Here is a 17,005-nt window from a genome sequence, read left to right on the forward strand (position 1 = left end):
GTACCAATCGGGCACCTGTTTCACTTTTTTCTACAAAGTCCTTTGGTTTTTAGGAAAAACGAGGTTAAAGGATTTTCTTGAAAAACTTAAATTCTGGAGAATTCCTTCAAACTTCAGAAGGATAAGAAAAAATATAAAAGGATGGGGAAGCTCGTTTTCGCGTGCGTCGTTAACAAATCGCAGTTTCTTTATGTTCGCTCAAAGAAAAGGCTCGAGGAGCTAACTTGTTTTGGAATAAAAAAAAACTGCCTTCAGACATTGTGGAGAAAGAAAGGAAGGAAAATAAAAGGGGGAAAAGAAAAGACGCAACGCATTCTTTAATCTCTTTTGGCTATGAGCCAATTATTTTATCTTCCTTTTCGTGTATCAGCAACCACTCCTTTTGTAATGTATGCTGAAATCTATAATGCCGTTGCAGCTCCTGCTGCCGCTGCTGCTGCAACGAGCAGCCTCGAGGATATACGGGACAATGGAAAGAGCGATTATCGTTAACGATTCGCTGCAGGGCTAGTGAAATAAAAAATGAAATCGCAGGATAGAATCGATTATCTGTGAATTTTTCGAAAGACTGTTACGATATCCCGCGTTTAATGCTTCTTCCATTTTAACATTATTAATGCATTGATCGAATGGACAAATTTCCTATTAATCGTTTCTGATGATATTATTTGGAAATTTGTATTTTCTCTTCTTCTCTCTTTTTAACGTGTAGCATCGTTATCAACAACGACGGCTAGCTTTAATATCGTCCCGCATGTTTAAACGTTTAATATTGATGCTCATCGAAATGGTACATAAATGCTGTTTGTGTTACGCCGAAGAATTGGTAGGGCTGTTATAAATAGATTGACATTTACAGAACGTTATTTCTTCATGGATGAAAGTAATGTTGCGATAATGATGGGTTTTAAAAATTAGATAGATAGCACAAGTATTGCTTGTTGAATAGAATCTATAGGATTGGATAATAACTAAAACATAATTATTCTTTCAAATATACCATCTTTTGACATAAAATTAAGCGAGTCTACTCTATAGATATTTTAATGCAATAGTTATCAATGTTATAAAAATGTTGAAAATATTGTTACGATGATTTTGTTTTTAACAAAAATGATCGTTTTATTTATTGAAAACATATTTTTTTGTTGTATAGATAATTCTCTTTGTTTAAATATATAGAATGGTAATAATATATATAAATAAACACAATTTACATTTTTATTTTTAAATCATGATAAAAAGCGTGCACTGGGTTGTTTCATTTATTGAATTATTTTATCCATCGAACATGATATTGGGGTTACTGTTTCGCGAAAGAATGGCATTGAATTTTAACTTGAACATTTTATTGTTCGCTCGGATAAAAGTAAATATGAGCTATCTTTTAATTTTGAACTATTTTATTGAGAAAATATTCGTATAAATATATAAATTGTTTGAATAGATAAACATCATTTAGGCATTGATCTTCGACCTAAAACTCGAAACCAAAAAAAAAACAAAAATTGAAATTGAATAATACGATATCGAAAATAAAAATTTATTGACGACTCTTGCTTTTTGTTATATGAACGATAAGCTCGATTAAAACTTGCCGTAATAAATACATGCTTAACGTTATCTTATGAACCATTGACAAATGCGAGAAAAAATTACAGCATTGAATTATCAAGAACTGTAAATGTTACCTCGTACATAGATAACTTTTTGGTGGTAAAATTTCCGCGTTATCTTACAATCAACTGTTCTTCTTCTCTTTAATTTCTCGGACTAGTAACGAAGGTGAACATTTAGCGAGTATTATGAGTCATATCGGAAATACTATGTCTATGAACTCAAACATAATCTGGCAGTAACTTTGCAGAATGATCGGAGATAACGGCGAGATCGTTATTTGGTTGTTACGATCTACTATAATACTTTTTATTCCAGTAGGACATTAAAAGCAAGTAACTGGATAGAACGAAAGAGAAAAAAAGAGAAAAAGGAAAGAAAGCTTCTCGAAGTTTTACGCGATAATCTTTTAAGGAATGTGGTATTTCGTTTCACGCGAATAGATTCTCGAGATAAATTTCACCAACGAGAGATTGGCTACTATCTCGAAGTGAATATTTCATGAAAAATGTATTGGATCATTCGCGACTGAGGCACGTTAGACGATGTCACAAGGAGATATAACCGTGTTTGTTTATTTTTATATATGTGATCCATCCCCGCTACTTTTTCGGCTCGTAAACTCCACTTTCACCTTTACCTAGGGTAATTCCATGTTGTTTCCAAGATGTTGGTTGTGCGACTGTTGAGAATTTTCCTTTTCTTTTTATTTTTCTTTCTTTATCAGTCTCGGTGGATAATAAATTCGGAGCAATGATGAAATAATACAGGCGCGCAATACAATACTTTATATTTTCTTCATTTTTTTCCGTGTATAATATAAATACGATTGTTCCTTTACGAAACTTCATATGATTATATTTCGACAACAGAGTTATGCTTTGAATCGTATTACTCAGTTGTTATGATAACTTTTGTTTATTTTGTCTTTTCTGATTGGAAAATATCATCGATTGTTCGAAATATTACGACCGTATCGTAAAAGAAGAAAATAGGGAAAAAGGAAGGAAGAGTGTCGTGAGGAGGAATCATTTACTCGTAGATATCGGCGCGTTGGCTAAACATCAAGGTTCGTGAGTCATGTACAGCTAATCTGGGCGAGCCAACCGAACGCTAATCGAGATCCAAGCAATTAATTCGAGCACGCACCGAACCGCCCGAAGGTAGCTATAATATACCTGCCGGCTACGTGACTGCGTCTTTCTCTCTCTCTCTCTCTCTCTCTCTCTCTCTCTCTCTCCCCCTTGTCTTTCCTACTCCTATCTGTCCAGGCGTGGTACGATTATAGCTGAAAAGGGATCGACGTATAAGTGATAGGAGCTGGTAGTTCGGAGATGATCTCAAATTGTTATCCAGAGTTTACTTTATAAACGAATTAATAATATTATATATATATATATGGAACAAAACAATTCTAATCTATTGAGTACAACAAAAGTTTTGAAGGTAAAAGTAGTATAATCAACGATTTCGATGTCCGACGAAATAACATACATTGAATCGTATCATTTGTAGCACTCATTCATCTATGAAACGCATCGTCATCAACAGGAGCAAACTCGAGGACTTTTCTCAAAAGCATTGGGCGTCCGCCTTGTTTCTCTCGAGGTGATTGATGTTTCCTAACGTTCTAAAACTTTGTACTGTTCTATGCGTCTAGGTTGTTCCTATCGGCGCGGAAGTGATATATCGCACGTGCTTTATGTTCCCGATATATCGCATCGTACACGAAGGGAGAACGTAGAAAATCTGCCGCTGTGGCACATTACTCAAAGCATTCGTTCTCTAGTCCTTTTATCATTTGTCTTCTTCTGCCGGACGTTTATTTTTTCTTGCTTCTCGTTTTGTGTTTTGTTCAATCAAATCTACGTTGGTTTTATATCTTATACTCGTTAAACTTTTGTCATTTAAATTATTCACGTATAAAATTAATTTGTAATTAATTGCACAGATATTAAATAAAATTTATTTCGTTCAGAAAGAAAGAGAAAAATCGAGCGAGAAACGAAGAAAAATAACAAAAAAGTGAGAGATGGAAGCGAAAGTTACTTTTCTCGAAAATATCCCTGTCGAAACTTGAAGATTTTCATGTCTTTTCCACGAATCATTTCGCTAATCTTTTAGCCAGCTAGAGTTCTAAAGGCAAACGTGAAAATGGATGTGTAAGAGAGCAAGCATTGGGAATAATGAATCCTGGAATAAAGAGGGATTATTCAATTTCATGTATTCTGAATGAATCGGACGGGCTCTGTTGGTCGACGGTAGTCAGTAACAGATATTAAGAACAATATTCTTGTACCGAGTAAGAACGTTTTAACCACTCATTCTTGTCCAATTTCCTATTACGTATTCACATATTTTACGTATTGCTTGTTTGTTACCAGATATACGAAATTCTCTACGAATTCAAATAACTTTTGTTCGAGTATAATTTTGCTTTTGATTTTCTATTTCGTCCGTCATTCCAATTCGCACTAATTCGCTTAGGATGTCAAAGAAATTACTTGCATGAACGTTTTATTCCTGATAAATATATAAAGGTTGCAGGAAGATAGGTGAAAAAGAGGGAGCATTCTGAATCGTGTTACCTTGCCGACACTATCTCTCTTTTTCGTTTTCCCTCTCTTGGAGGATCGATCGTTTCGAACGAAGCAATCCTCTCTCTCTATTTTCGGATCCTGTAGATACTATACGAGCGAAACTGTAACCATTGTGGTTCTTGTCGGTTAGACGAGTCCCGAAGGGGTTCTGTAGCGAATGGACCGCGTGAAAAGTGTTCGATAGGAACGGCACGGCCGATAGGCAAATAACGTTTTCGAGTGTTCGAGTCTCGGCCGAGTAGAGACTAAGAAGAAAATGCTGCTACCTTTTATGAATTCCCTGGAAAGAAAAAAGAGATTTCTCGATGTTCTTTTTCTATTTTCTTTCTTCTAGATTGTTATTCGAAATACTTATTAGATATATAGGAAATTTCAAAACATAATAAAGAGTGAATATCTACTTAACTTAAAATATTTTTCTTATGTACATATATATGTATGCAAAAGCTAGAAAGAGATATTACAAGGCTCTCATAGCTCGTTAGATGAGTGGAGAACAAGACGTGCAACACGTGGCACTCGTCTCCCTATTGTTGATGTCGATGTCCAAAGAAGTACGTACAGCCCTCTCTCATCGGTGTTGCATGACATAACGTAAAGTGAAAATTGATATAGACAGATCGCTGTGTTCTATCTAAACACTCTACCCAGGGAGTATGCGCTGTATGCAACTTGTTGAACCAACTCAATCCACATTTTACGCGTTAGCTACTTAACTCGATGTTGATTTTTCGCAAGAATCATAATTTTTAAAGAACTCCGAAGACCTCTCTCTCTCTCTCCCTGTCTCTATTATCTTCTTATTAAAAAGAAAAACGTAGATTATTTTTCACTGAAACGGATTTAGCGTTCTGCAATTGTTATTTGAGGTTAGGATCATACTCTCTTTCTCTTTTGTAACATCTCGCGAATAATTTCATTTCACAAGTAGAATGCTGAGAACATTGTCTTTTACATTTTGTAGATTATACTTGCATATACGATTAAATCATAAACTTTTAATGCATGAGAATAGTGACGTATATTTTCCAACAAGGAAGACACTTGTTCCTTTACGCGCCGGATTCTATTATTTAGACTTCAGTTCTGTTGTAGAACTTTACCGTTACCCCACATATACATTCCTTCTTTCTTTTTCTCTCTTTTCCTTTAGTAGCATGCACGCTTGTGACTCATACTTCCAAGTCTCAATGCAATTCAATTTAGTTTGGACGCATACGGCTTTGTGAGACCGCCGAACAAGACTAAACCTGCATTCAAGTTTTGTTTCAGAGCGTTTTACAACAAATGCGAATCGCTTCTTGGTAGAGCCGTATTTCCGCTTTTTCTCCTGTGTTTGCTTGACACTATGACTACCAACACCACCTTCACTCTTGCTTGAGTAGAAACGAGTCTGTGCTTTACGTTGAACCTTTCCTTCAAGATTTAAGTACGAGATCTAAGAGGAATACCACGTAATCCGGCTCTCGTTAATCCAGCAACGCCTGTAACACGCGAAGAGGATTTTTCTCAAATATTTTTCATTGATCAATTTTTCATTGATTCTTTTTCTCGTATTTATTTTTCTTTTGATTTAAATTTATAATAAAAAATAAAATATTTCCTAATATTCTTGACAGTTTATTTATTTTATTTATTTTTCTAATGGATGCCAAATTTCGGTTGTAGGTAACGTAGGAGGGAAGATAAAAGGGAAGTTATATATTGGACACTTTAGGAAAGGACTTTATCTCTCTCCATCTTTATCTCCGTGCTTCACTCGACTTCTCTGAATTGTGTTAATCGACTCTAATGGTGACCGTAAACCGATAGTAATCGATAGACCACCGTGGCTTTGGCTCTCGAGCCATTATGCGAAGGTGATTGGCAATTAGATACAGTGCGAGAAAGCAGGTTACATGTGCCCAGCTCAACTGACCGCGATCTCGCGAGCTAGGAAAACAAGGATTACTTTAATAGCGACGCTTTTAATGACTCATTCAAAATCGTACTTTCATTGATTTTGTGAGAATCAAAGCTTCTCCAGAAATAACGATAATGATTAATACATTGGTCGCGATCAGAATAAATTCTTAATCCTTCTTCGTTAATTACAATAAACAAATTAATTCAATGTTGTAGATACACTATTAGATAAATTTTTTCCCAAGGTAGATGTGTTTTGTCATAGAAATTATGAAAAACGAACAAATGGTGATCATTGATCATTTCTCCTTATTGCACTTCTTCCTTTGTTCGTTCCGTCAGTTTCTCGTTGAAAAACGCTGTTTATATTTCATAAATTCTTTTGTATGTTTCTCTTACTGAATTTTTCTCCTTTTTTCTATTTTGAATTACACATATACTCGTTTATGCATTTCCCGTTCTTGATATTAATGGAGTTATTTAAAATATAATTAACATATTCTTTATCGTTCCTCTGCCTCTTATTCTCCTTATCATCTTATTATCTTTAAAGAAATTTTCTCTCCTAGAAAGGGTATCCATAATTTCGGGAGATAGTGTAAACGATTCCTATTCCACGCGGATCAATACTGTTCCATCGACTGAATAGCGTTTGGTTCAGACTATCTGAACGGTTTTTAGCTGGATTGGATAGAGGAAATCTTAAAGAGAAGGAAAATTTTTCGGTCTCTTTTCTTTACTACGTCATTAACGACGATCGATCTACTCTCTGATGAATAAGACAACGTGGTTATTAAATGGTAAAATGTTGAAAGAAAGACGAATGAAAGATGAGATGCTATTCGATAAAGAGCCGATTAGCGTTCGATCGATAATATCCTTTTCTTTCTAGGCTTCTCTCTCTCTCTCTCTCTCTCTCTCTCTCTCTCTCTCTCTCTCTCTCTCTCTCTCTCTCTCTCTCTCTCTGTCAATAATTCGCCTGCGCGATAACGAAAATGTGTTTATTGATTTTCCGGGCTGTCATTCGTTTTGGTAATCGCCTGAAGAGTAAAGAAAGGAATGAACGAAAAAGATAAAAAGAAAAGGAAGAGAGGAAAAGGATAACAAGCGATTCCGTACTTGTCGTTCGTTCAAGTCTCGAAAAATAAACGCTCGGTGACCCGTTAACGCGGGACATTCGGGCACATCCTGTACGTGTAGGTACGTTTACTTTAAGTTTAATCAATTTATTCGAGAGTCAACGATTCATGCATACGAAACTAGTTCGGGCGGTACGGTGGTACGTTGGAATCGTAGAGTGGTTTCGAATATAGTCCAGACTCCGGATCTTGTATGTACGTATGTTCGTATGTATGTATATGTACGTGAGCATAAAGACGATGTACAACAAACGTACAGTGTTTGACAAAAGTTCCGTTCGAAGTGAGAGCCTCCAGCCATGAGATAAACGATTCGTTAACGCGTTAACTCTTGCAAAGAGTATCCGATTTTATTGATTTTATTGGCAAAATGTAGGATGAAGAGTACAGTTATCATTCAATAATTGGCTTAATTCTTTCCATTTAGAAGGGGAAAAATTTTAAATATCTTCTCAATTTTAAAATCATCAAATGCATTAATAATTATAAATATTTCGATTAAAATTCATTCGAAACAAATCGAGCCTATCGATGTCCAATCTCCATATATTTTTTGTTCAAAAGTTCGAAGGACAATCGCAAAGGGAAATGCATTCTTCTCTACTTCGCTAATTACACTCGAGTAGTAACGAACGAGATATCCAAAGCGTCTTCCTATCCTTTCTCTTTTTAAAGGATCTTTCTCAGAGATCCTAAAACCCATTAGCCGTCATTGAAAGTTTGATAAAGAGTCGAGGAAACGACGAAGCTGGGTCACCAACGCCACTTTCTATGGAAATGAAAGCTATCGATGTACTTATTCGCAAAGAAAGAATATCGATAGTTTCGCTTATCCTCACCCAGTATGTCATCGCTTAAGCTATTCTTTTTTACTCAATGCCTCGATATTTGTTTGTTGTCGATGGAATTTGTATCGTTTTGAAATTTCTCTTTTTCATGTTTATTCTACATTTATTCCATGTTTATTTCACGTTCTATCTGCTTTAATAGACAGTCAAGTGTTCTGGCAAAGAGCAAGCGAGCCGAGGTGATACGTTTTACGTATGTACATAAGTCTTACGCAGATCGAAATTATATCACGTTTATCATCACACGAACGAATCACGATGCACTGTGAGTTAAATTATAATAAATTTAGAATTTACGTCGTATGCTTATACATTTCTTTTTTTACTCTTTCGCTTTCTTTCTGTCTTTCTTTAAAGAAATGTATTCACGGAATCGGCTAAATATGAGTAAGAAAAATGAAATTAAATATGATGTGAAGAAAATGAATAAACTCGAAAGGTTGGAGTAACGAGTGGAATAAAAAGAGATCACAAATGAGAGAATTTACTACGGAGTGCAGAAAATAAGGTCGCTTCATTAGCATGCAAGTTTTAATATGTGCCTTTAACGAAGCTGAAAATATTTTGTACAATGCATGCTGGTGAGACGCTTTAATCATAGATTTATATCGTACTGATTTAAAGCTCGAAGCTTTCCTCGCAGTCTGTGCGCAGCTCTTAACTAAAATCTATACCCTTTATACGGTTACCCATTCTCTCACTTTTTCTTTTACCTTGATCAGACGTTTCTTGCGTTATTTCGGAACTTGGAGAAAGAGAAGGAGAGAGAGGGGAGGAGAGAGAAAGAGAATGTGTGTAAGTATATGCGCGTTTGTGAGAAAAGGAAAAGGAACTGGAAATTTCGTACACCAGACTGTTGTGTTGTATGAAAATCCAAGTAGTCTTAATACCTCTTTAAAACTTCATCCGGGTCTTGAAAATTCGAGAACGGCTCCAAGATATTCCGAAGTTTAATAGAACTGAATAATTGCTGCTGTCGATTTGTTACAGAAATCGACGATATCATTTTGCAATAATAAATTAATAGAACGTATACAAGTAATATTTTCAACTTCGAAAGATATGAAAATGTAATTTTTTTATATATTTTTAATAAATAGATTGATATTAAGTAGCAATAAATAAAGTAATAATAAGGTAATAATAAAGTTTGTGTATAGTGAAATAAAATGTAGAAACTAGAAAATATTTGAAGGAGCATATAGTTTCTTTGTTTCTTAATTTTGCCGTTTGTTTAGTAAAATAGAGCCCAATTAATTTCTCCGAATAATCGAAAAGCCACGAAAATGAAGGTACAGTCTGTGAGAGGATTCGAGAATCCGAGGAGGCTGGCAAATAGGTCTATGTGGTTAAAGCAATCGAACAGATACAAACGCATACTCCTCGTTGTTCTGGACGATCATCTTCTGTTAACGATCCGATTGTAAACTACGACCCAGATACGTGTATAACGTTCTTTAAAAAGATGACGGATTCAAACGCGAGAGAGTGTATCCATCATGAGTCTGTTCTCGAATTTCGGCATTCCTTTGATGGAACGTTGGGAATTGATATGAGTCGCTATGGAACATATGTACAAAGTACCTGTCTGACGTAGTAAGATAGAACAATCGATAAAACATATTTTACGTTAGAAAACAATAACAATATAATTTTTAAAATATATAAATAATCTATAGATGATTTTACAAAATAGGAATGGTGAAATAAATTTAGTTCATGAAATTTATGAAGATATTTAATACAGAATTACGATAGCTGAGTCGATTTTATCCGTCTCCGATTCTTGCTTGACTTTGAGTAACTGTCTCTTCTGTGTCGTTAGATTCCTTCGATTATCATATAATTATCTTAAAGAATGATCACAATGCGTCCAAATGCCTCAACGTTTGCAGTATGATGTGCTATATAACCTTTTAACGATGTTTGATGAATATACTCGTCATGAGGAAATGATCACTTCTGGAATAATAACAACTATATTCGTCATGCGAGAGAAATCTTTTGCTATAAAATTGATATTTTTAAATTGATATTTTTGGCAAATGTATTTCTTTTATTGGAATAGAGAAATCAAATGGGCAATGATTTTTTTGAATTTGTATAAAAATATTGTTATATTCGAGTCGAATGAATTAACATTGCACAAAATTGAAGTCATTTTTTGTGAAAATTGTAATGCTCTCTCAGTCTAATTAATATATATGTCTCCGCTTCTGTCGCACTTTACTTTCAAAAATATTATACTCTAAGGACTGAGTATACTTCTTATTTCTCTTTTTATTCCTTGTTTCCCATATATATGAATTTTTCCTGTTTTGTTTAAATTATATTTTTGATTTAAATTATTACTCTTTTAAATTGGTATTAATAACATTTATTACATTAATGAATTTTTGAAAAATAAAATTATTAGTTTTTTAAATAATCTGACTCGTAATATTTGTCATTTTGTTATAATTAATGTAAATTTACGGTATATGTATTTATTGTTTGCTATGTTTGACACGTATATTCATCATCACTTGAATTTATTTACGAAAGTAAATATACATTGTCAAATAAAATCCCATCGTTAAAAGGTTAAAAAGGATTATTGGCAAAGCGCATTTACGCCTCGGGTTAATATCAAAGCTTCAACCATCTAACTAAAGTAACCGAAGACAAATAATCGAACGACCAAGTAGACTACAAATGAAAAACTTTCTCTCGCCTTTATCTATAACTTTCATGGCATAAAATTAATAGAACTCCAAGGAAGAAACACACAATGAGTTGGTAATCGCATTTCGTTTCAAATAAGAAGTTGAAAGTACTTTTGAGGGAGACAAAACGTTCTTTGTCGATTAGCTTACTTCGTGGACGGTACTTACGTTGTATTACAATACGCGTTACGTTAAGTCGAGTAATATCGATTTTCCTACTCTCTCTAACTTCACCGCAGTCTTAGAATTTCTTGTGAGGAAGTGTAAAAGGATTTCAAGGAAAAAGTTCAAAGAGGTTAATAGCTCTTTCTCTTTTTAAGATAGGCATATGTTAACGCAACAAGGATTACCAAGTTGAAGACTTTAATAGAATTCTGCATAGGAAGTTAGATGCATTGAAATTATCCTTCATTACGAAGCTAGATACGTTGGAATAACAGGTCGAATGAAACACTCGTCGTACGTCCAGTGTTACGAAGATTGATCCGGTAGGGTAAAGTAAACGTTGTTTCAAATCTATGCAAAGTAGTCACGAATGAGGTAACCGCTTGACGTCCGGTTTCTTCCGACATCTGCATAGTTCGATTTCAGTCAAACAACATCTGCTTCGCAATTTCATATTCTTGCAGAAAATCATTTCGCATGAATGACTCAGTTTTCGCTCATCAAATTTAATAAAGTTTGCTTCCCCGAAATTCACTGTCTATTCGTTCTTCATCGAAGGAGAAAAAGATGGAAATTATATAAGGTGTTTCATTTTAAACGATATGACCAAATATCTTCGATCTTATTGGTTTCATAAACAAATGATTCTAATAAAAGTGGTTATAATAATCTTTTTAAATGGAATTGATATTTTAAGCCTAACGAAAGTTATAGAAAATATCTATAAGAATACAATGCATCCTTTTATTGATACGTAATCGACTTATCGAGCTTTGAAATTTAACGAACTGTGTAATCTTAATACAGTTCTTTACGACTGTTAAAGTTAGACTGTTAAAGGGCTTCAAATGATTACAATTTCCAAAATGTAAGACAAAAATAAATATATAAATATAAAAATTAGAGAAAGGATATGATTACACAGTTATCTATATATAAATGGAACGAATAGTATCGAGTATACTCAAAAAAATAACTATGACAAAATTTTTAACGATTTCACTCTTCAGTATCTTAAAACGAGCTGCCACAATATTTTTCGCAACATAGCTATGTGACCTACTTACACACCTTAAGGTACGATAGTGCTTATGCATGTATGCGTGCTTATTATTAGTATAATGTTTTACGAACATAACAAGTATTTCGTCAAGGGAATTAAAGATTTTTCGAAATGGAATTTGTGAATTTTGATTTCGTGAGATAAAAACTTATTTAAATATATGAGTGCATTTGTTGAGATATTATAAGTATAGAAAATGAAAGTATTCTGTTCCGGGATTGCTTCTTACTCATTATTGAAAATTCTGTCACGAGAGTGAAAGTAATAGTAGAGTAGTAGTAGAAGGAGTAGTGGGAGTAGTGCTGCTTAAGACCTTAAAAGGATTGGAGTTAAGGTTGAATACTTTTTATTCGCAACGTGTGTGGCAGAGCGACAGATATGGACAAAATATGAACTATAAGCGCAACAGGAGAATAGTTTTCCTACCATGTGCCTATCGTATTGGAATATAAGCGTGTGTAGTAACGCTCTCATGTGTAACCTAACAATCGGCTTAGTGTGGGTTTGAGTATTATTTAGTAGGTTGAGAACTCATATTTTTCAGTTTCTCTTATTTATATCCTTTATATCCTTCTTTGGTGATGGCACATATTTCGTAATAATCTGTATTAAGAAGCAGCGCTGGTTCACGATAAATCCATAGAGAATAATAAATATAATTGATATATATATAAAAACTGGTATATAAATTTGGGACAAAAATAAAATTTTGTCAACTTTTTTTATCAAATATAGTAATTAGTGAATATATTTATATATTATATATTACTGTACTAAATATCAAAACACGTGAATTCGTTTCCACGCTATCTATGAGATAGAACCCCCAACGTTATTATCTTTTGCAATTTCTCTTGTAGGACTAGTTTATATGATTATTATTACTACTACTATTATAATAATATATAATATAGTGATATAATATAAAATATAATCATAGTAACAAAAACATAATTAACTATCATGCACATTATATACATTCTATATTACAATAATAAAGTCAATGGTAGCATGTAAATATTTAAAAACTTAGGATTGATAGTTATAAGAATAGCTTATATGCGACTGTTTTATCGTATGGATAAAAAATGTAGAATGTTTTATCTTTCTTCTTTATTTTTGGAAAGTCTAGTACGCTTTTGAATAATAAATATTTGCTAAGACTCTTTTGTTCGTACTTTGGTTTTTCAAATTCCCGAAATAAAATGAGTTCGTATATGAATTGATCTTTTTTGACATTTATTTATTTTAAAAACAGCAACGTTAACATAAATGAATAATTAGCGAATGCTTACTTTTCTTCATATCGATTTCATAACAGAATTTCAAACAAATGAACAGTTCTACAAAATTAATAAGAATCAAAACAAAACCGATATAAATAAAAACGAAATAAAAATAAATACGAATATTACAAACTGTTGATACAATTATAAAGCAGAAAGATAAGAAAATGCAGTAACGGATGAAATCGGAAAAGTACTTCATATTTGTTATCATATCTTGTCGATATTTGTAAGAGCGAACTTATTCATCAGAATCGGTGAAGAATTACGTTTAAATTCTTTGTTGGCGAAAACCATTGTAAACTCAAGGGTGGTGAACAGCTTTAAAGAAGTGTATTTTATGTAAGCACGTATATATTTGTACAATCTCTCTCTTATAATTATAATAATCATGGCAGCATAGAAATAGTGATGATGATAATAATAATAATAATAATGATAATAATGATCGTAATAATAGTAATAATAATAACGATAAAAATGATAATAATGATAATAAAAACGTGTAATAAGCGGGTCAGAATTCCCCTACAGTAATCCGTGCTTGATGTAAGAGGTGATTAAAAGACAAACCCATAAATAAAATGAAGATAAAACGGAAAGAGCCGCAGATTGGGGATCGCCAAGGCGTGCCTGGAACCAATGTTGGGCACGACAGCAGACAAGCCATCGGTGGCAATGAACAGGCGGGACATTGCCAGGTCATCCGAAAACGTAACAGTCGACATAACAGACCAGATAATATATATCAACTTGGATGTTTTATGGAAACAACTCACAACCACCAAAACATGCAAATAAAGAAAACGCGACGATTATTATGAATAAAGATGTTATGCGCTATTACTATGCGCTCACAACAAAAATAGAGACGGTAGTATTGAAATACAAACTGGAGTTACATAGATTATTCATAACACTTTATTCACAATTAGTAGAACACATTATCGAACAAAAATTTATGAACCAGAAAGGTATAATTATAAACAATAAAAAATTATCACTGAAAGAATGATAAATGATAAAATATAACAAGAAAGTTAAACGACCACAGAAAATGATTAGCATAACAGACCATGAGCTAAAAGAAATCTTAACAGATGTAGCATGCAACTTATAACTTCATAAACCATACGTAACACCGGAACCAAAGATACAAGAGGTGCGCACGACATCAGGACCAAACATATATCATGAAATAGATATTATATATGAAATAGAGATAATTCGAGAAATACTATAGAACATATTAGTACGCATAGAACCAATAAAAAAATACCAAACGAACATATAGGATATCACACTTAAATTAGAAACAAACATAAACCTATGGAAAAAAATTGATCCAAAAGAAATTTGTTATCGAAAAAAGAGTATAACAAAAAATCGATATCATAAACAATACATTATTAACAAATCATATTCATATTAATGGAATTAATGGAATAAAATTATTGATAAAAGAAAAAATTAAAACGCATAATAAAAATTATTAATACTCATATAAATAACATCAATATTAATGAAACTACACTACAAATCCTTGATACGCATAAGTATTAGTAATATACGCACGACTTATACGATATGAAAAATTGTAACTAAGGTAAAAATAAAATTCTCTATTCAAGAACAACTAAAAGCTATTTTATCAGAAAATGCATACAAATATACAGAGATCATAATACCTATAAGAGAACAGATTACACATTTCTGGATACAGATATGGTCAGAAAAAATACATAACAAAGGAGCAACATGGATAAAAGAATAAAAACAAAAGTAAAAGAACATCATATAATAAGTAGATCATATAATCACAAGTCAGAAATTTACGAAATAATACAAAATACACTGGCAATACCCATGAATTGAATACGTACACAATATATGTTACAAATAACTCACAATATACCTATATTTAATACACAGTATCAATAAAACAAGAGAGCATCCATATAAATTCCCAACATTTTGCACAAAAAAATAACGGAAAAAACAGTAAACTAAAACATGAGGACATATAAGAGTCAACAAATTACAAACTATGCTTACCAACTTTATATAAAATAATAACAAGAAGAATAAGCAGAAAAATACGTAGACATTTTAAATAACAGCACATATTAATATAAGAACAAAGAAGATACAGTATAAATCGTAGAGAAGAATAATTAATTCTAGAGATAATTACATAAAAAATAATTAATTATAAAGAGTATAATTATAAAATAGACAACGAAATATTTACATATGCTACATGAACTACGAAAAGGCATTTGACTCTGTTTCACGCATATGGTTACAAAAGATACTACAAATATACACAATTAACACGCGCATGCAATTCCTCCTCAATATTATAATGAAAACATGGAGAACTAAAATACACCTTACAACCATAACATAGAAATGGAGGAAATACAAATCAAAAAGACATTTTTCAAGGCAACTCGTTAAAAGTTCTATAGTTTTGCATATGCATAAATTCACAATCCAATCTACTGGAATAGAATAATATACGATAAATGAAAGAACAATATACGGATATAAGATACAAAATCACAAAGAACAAAACTTAACACTAGAAACCTATTAAAAACAATAAATACATACGGAATACTACTATTAACATACTCATTCGTAATAATAAAATAAACAAAAGCGGACCTACAAAATATCAACACATTAACACGAGCAGAACTCAAAATTCCATGTATTACACTCCAAATCATGCAAAGAAAAACTAACAATAAAGAGGAATGAAGGAAACAGAGAACTCACAGACGTACTACCAACTACACACAAGACAAATACAAGCACTACGTACATACTTCTACAATAAACGCATTATACAAGGCCATAGTACAAGTAGACAAAGTACACACACCACTCAACTTAATAACGAGAAATCGCATGATACATATAATAATAAAAAATACATACAGAATAAAATGGATAAATTTAATAAAAAAAAAAACTTGTATAGCAACATTGTTACATCATACGCAATGAATACATAAAACGGTTACATATTTACATATGTTTACAAAAAGATCAATTACTCTTTGAAATAGAAGGTTTTGCAGTAGTTATACAGGACGAAATAATAGCGATAGAGAACTATTAAAAATACATAATAAAAGAACTAAATGTTATAACAGATAAATGTAGAAAATGTTAATAACTGGAAATTATAGATCACATAACTAGAACATATAAACTATTGGCAGATTAATGGAATATACATAGACTAACACTGCAACTAAACTGATACACAAAGTTAATTGTCGACGATCTAGAGAAAAATATCACACCATAATACAAGTATACAACAACGACAACTATTATAGAAATAGAAGACTACAAATTATACTGGGTCACAATGATATACACAGGCAAAATAGTGAAATATAATCGATCGGACTTCACATCCATGCTCAAAAGGAATAAAATAACATACGCCATCGACACCTTAATACCAAACGACAACAACATATAGTATATATCGAGAAAAAATAGAGAAATACATACCACTGATACCACAGGAAGTGTAAAGGATGTGAAAACAACAGAGAGTGTACATAATGTCCATGACAAGGATCACCTACCACAACTTTACAAAATACTTCGAAGTACTAAAAATACATCCATGTGCATATGAAAAGATCCAAAGG

At 32.6% G+C, this 17,005-nt stretch overlaps 1 protein-coding gene across 1 annotated transcript in view; it reads right to left on the reverse strand.

Annotated features, from left to right (window-relative positions):
* Positions 1–1,249: 1,249 nt before the first annotated feature.
* The window catches only part of LOC127061575 (alpha-2B adrenergic receptor), a 103,734-nt gene continuing 87,978 nt past the window's right edge, over positions 1,250–17,005 (reverse strand). Inside the window, exon 5 of the transcript XR_007780899.1 lies at positions 1,250–5,701. The gene's annotated coding sequence lies outside the window, so the exon portion shown is untranslated. The remainder of the gene's footprint in view (positions 5,702–17,005) is intronic.

Source organism: Vespula vulgaris, chromosome 2, assembly GCF_905475345.1.
Source record: "Vespula vulgaris chromosome 2, iyVesVulg1.1, whole genome shotgun sequence".
NCBI classification, from domain to species: domain Eukaryota; kingdom Metazoa; phylum Arthropoda; class Insecta; order Hymenoptera; family Vespidae; genus Vespula; species Vespula vulgaris.